The following is a 4,697-nucleotide window of genomic DNA, read 5'->3' as shown; positions in this document are numbered from 1 at the left end:
GGTTAGAAGGATTACTTTATCCTATCCTAGGTATTCCTTAAAGAGGTGGCGTTTCAGGTGTCTCCGGAAGGTGGTGATTGACTCCGCTGACCTGGCGTCGTGAGGGAGTTTGTTCCACCTTGGGGTGCCAGAGCAGCGAACAGGAATATCAAATCAAATCAAATCAAATTTTATTAGTCACATACACATGGTTAGCAAGATGTAATGCGAGTGTAGCGAAATGCTTGTGCTTCTAGTTCCGACAATGCAGTAATCCAACAAGTAATCTAACCTAACAATTCCACAACTACTACCTTACACACACACACAAGTGTAAAGGGATAAAGAATATGTACATAAAGATATATGAATGAGTGGTGGTACAGAACGGCATGGAGATGCAGTAGATGGTATAGAGTACGGTATATACATATGAGATGAGTACTGTAGGGTATGTAAACATAAAGTGGCATAGTTTAAAGTGGTAGTGGTACATGTATTACATAAAGATGGCAAGATGCAGTAGATGATATAGAGTACAGTATATACATATGAGATGGGTAATGTAGGGTATGTAAACATTATATTAAGTGGCATTGTTTAAAAGTGGCTAGTGGTACATTTTTACATAATTTCCATCATTCCATTTTTAAAGTGGCTGGAGTTGAGTCAGTATGTTGGCTAAATGTTAGTGGTGGCTGTTTAACAGTCTGATGGCCTTGAGATAGAAGCTGTTTTTTCAGTCTCTCGGTCCTGCTTTGATGCACCTGTACTGACCTCGCCTTCTGGATGATAGCGGGGTGAACAGGCAGTGGCTTGGGTGGTTGTTGTCCTTGATGATCTTTATGGCCTTCCTGTGATCGGGTGGTGTAGGTGTCCTGGAGGGCAGGTAGTTTGCCCCTGGTGATGCGTTCTGCAGACCTCACTACCTCTGGAGAGCCTTACGGTTGTGGGCGGAGCAGTTGCCGTACCAGGCGGTGATACAGCCCGACAGGATGCTCTCGATTGTGCATCTGTAGAAGTTTGTGAGTGCTTTTGGTGACAAGCCGAATTTCTTCAGCCTCCTGAGGTTGAAGAGGCGTGCTGCGCCTTCTTCACAACGCTGTCTGTGTGGGTGGACCAATTCAGTTTGTCCGTGATGTGTACACCGAGGAACTTAAAACTTTCCACCTTCTCCACTACTGACCGTCGATGTGGATGGGGGGGTGTCCCTCTGCTGTTTCCTGAAGTCCACAATCATCTCCTTTGTTTTGTTGACGTTGAGTGTGAGGTTATTTTCCTGACACCACACTCCGAGGGCCCTCACCTCCTCCCTATAGCGTCTCGTCGTTGTTGGTAATCAAGCCTACCACTGTAGTGTCATCCGCAAACTTGATGATTGAGTTGGAGGCGTGCATGGCCACGCAGTCGTGGGTGAACAGGGAGTACAGGAGAGGGCTCAGAACGCACCCTTGTGGGGCCCCAGTGTTGAGGATCAGCGGGTGGAGATGTTGTTACCTACCCTCACCACCTGGGGGCGGCCCGTCAGGAAGTCCAGGACCCAGTTGCACAGGGCGGGGTCGAGACCCAGGGTCTCGAGCTTGATGACGAGTTTGGAGGGTACTATGGTGTTAAATGCTGAGCTGTAATCGATGAACAGCATTCTCACATGGGTATTCCCTTGTCCAGATGGGTTAGGGCAGTGTGCAGTGTGGTTGCGATTGCGTCGTCTGTGGACCTATTGGGTCGGTAAGCAAATGGGAGTGGGTCTAGGGTGTCCGGTAGGGTGGAGGTGATATGGTCCTTGACTAGTCTCTCAAAGCACTTCATGATGACGGAAGTGAGTGCTACGGGGCGGTAGTCGTTTAGCTCAGTTACCTTAGCTTTCTGGGAACAGGAACAATGGTGGCCCTCTTGAAGCATGTGGGAACAGCAGACTGGGATAAGGATTGATTGAATATGTCCGTAAACACCCAGCCAGCTGGTCTGCGCATGCTCTGAGGACGCGGCTGGGAATGCCGTCTGGGCCTGCAGCCTTGCGAGGGTTAACACGTTTAAATGTTTTACTCACCTCGGCTGCAGTGAAGGAGAGCCCGCAGGTTTTGGTAGGGGCCGTGTCAGTGGCACTGTATTGTCCTCAAAGCGGGCAAAAAAGTTGTTTAGCCTGTCTGGGAGCAAGACATCTGGTCCGCGACGGGGCTGGTTTTCTTTTTGTAATCCGTGATTGACTGTAGACCCTGCCACATACCTCTGTGTCTGAGCTGTTGAATTGCGACTCGATTTTGTCTCTGTCTGGGACTTAGCCTGTTTGATTGCCTTGCGGAGAGAATAGCTACACTGTTTGTATTCGGTCTAGCTTCCGGTCACCTTGCCCTGGTTAAAAGCAGTGGTTCGCGCTTTCAGTTTCACGCGAATGCTGCCGTCAATCCACGGTTTCTGGTTTGGGAATGTTTTTATCGTTGCTGTGGGTACGACATCGTCAATGCACTTCCTAATGAACTCGCTCACCGAATCAGCATATTCGTCAATATTGTTGTTGGACGCGATGCGGAACATATTCCAATCCGCGTGATCGAAGCAGTCTTGAAGCGTGGATTCAGATTGGTCGGACCAGCGTTGAACAGACCTGAGCGCGGGAGCTTGTTGTTTGAGTTTCTGTTTGTAGGCTGGAATCAACAAAATGGAGTCGTGGTCAGCTTTTCCGAAAGGGGGGCGGGGGAGGGCCTTATATGCGTCGCGGAAATTAGTATAACAATGATCTAGGGTTTTTCCAGCCCTGGTAGCACAATCGATATGCTGATAGAATGTTCAGGGCCATCGATGTGTCTGCTTGGGGGGGAATATATACGGCTGTGATTATGATTGAAGAGAATTCCCTTGGTAGATAATGCGGTCGACATTTGATTGTGAGGAGTTCTAGATCAGGTGAACAGAATGACTTGAGTTCCTGTGTGTTGTTATGATGATCACACCACTTCTCGTTAATCATAAGGCATACCCCCCCGCCCCTCTTCTTACCGGAAAGATGTTTGTTTCTGTCGGCGCGATATGCCTTGTATACTGTTGTTTAGGACAGCTCTCATTGTTTTATTTTACTGCGGAGCCCCTAGTCCTGCTCAACATGCCTCAYATAGCCCCCTTGTCCCACCCCCCACACATGCAGAGACCGCACCTAGCGGCGCCTCCAGAGATGCAATCTATCTCATCGTCACTCAATGCCTAGGTTTACCCCCACTGTACTCGCACCCTACCATACCCTTGTCTGTACACTATGCTCTGAATCAATTCTACCACGCTCAGAAATCTGCTCCTTTTATTCTCTGCTCCCAAAGCACTAGACGACCAGTCTTTATAGCCTTTAGCTGTACCCTCATCCTGCACTTCCTCTGTTCCTCTGGTGATGTAGAGGTTAACCCAGGCCCTGTGTGTCCCCAGGCGCTCTCATTTGTTGACTTCTGCAACCAAAAAAGCCTTGGGTTCATGCATGTCAACATCAAAAGCCTTCCCCCTAAGTTTGCTTTATTCCGTGCTTTAGCACACTCCGCCAACCCTGATATCCTAGCCGTGTCTGAATCCTGGCTTAGGAAGGCCACCAAAATTCTGAAATTTCCATCCCCAATTAAAACATTTTCCTCTCAAGACAGAACCGCTAAAGGGGGTGGAATTGCAATCTACTTTAGAGATAGCCTGCGGAGTTCTGTCATACTATCCAGGTCTATGCCCAAACAGTTCGAGCGTCTACTTTTAAAATTCCATCTCTCCAGAAATAAGTCCCTCACTATAGACCCCCCTCAGGTCCCAGCCGTGCCCTGGACACCATATGGGAATTGATTMCCCCCCCCACCTATTGTCAGAGTTCGTACTGCTAGGTGACCTAAATTGGGATATGCTTAGCACCCCGGCCATCCTACAATCCAAGCTAGATGCCCTCAATCTCACACAAATTATCAAGGAACCTACCAGGTACAACCCCAAATCCGTAAATATGGGCACCCTCATAGATATCATCCTGACCAAATTGCCCTCTAAATACACCTCTGCTGTTTTCAACCAGGATCTCAGCGATCACTGCCTCATTGCCTGCGTCCGTTATGGGTCCGCGGTCAAACGATCACCCCTCATCACTGTCAAGCGCTCCCTAAAACACTTCTGCGAGCAGGCCTTTCCAATCGACCTGGCCCAGGTATCCTGGAAGGATATTGACCTCATCCGTCAGTGGAGGATGCCTGGTTGTTCTTTAAAAATGCTTTCCTTAACATTTTAAATAAGCATGCCCCTTTCAAAAAATGTAGAACTGATATAGCCCTTGGTTCACTATAAACTTGACTGCCCTTGACCAGCACAAAAACACCCTGTGGCGTACTGAACTAGCTTCAAATAGTCCCTGCAATATGCAACTTTTCAGGGAAGTCAGGAACCAATACACACAGTCAGTTAGGAAAGCAAAGGCTAGCTTTTTCAAATAGACATTTGCATCCTYCAGCACTAATTCCAAAACGTTCTGGGACACTGTAAAGTCCATGAAGAATAAGAGTACCTCCTCCCAGCTGCCCACTTCACTGAGACTAGGAAACACTGTCACCACTGATAAATCCACGATATTCGAGAATTTCAATAAGCATTTCTCTACGGCTGGCCATGCTTTCAACCAGGCTAACCCAACCCCGGCCAACAGTTCTGCACCCCCCACAGCAACTGGCCCAAGCACCCCCCGCTTCTCCTTCACCCAAATCCAGACA

The sequence above is a fragment of the Salvelinus sp. IW2-2015 genome, linkage group LG35, assembly GCF_002910315.2.
Source record: "Salvelinus sp. IW2-2015 linkage group LG35, ASM291031v2, whole genome shotgun sequence".
NCBI lineage: Eukaryota > Metazoa > Chordata > Actinopteri > Salmoniformes > Salmonidae > Salvelinus > Salvelinus sp. IW2-2015.
Note: the sequence above shows the minus strand (reverse complement) of the source record.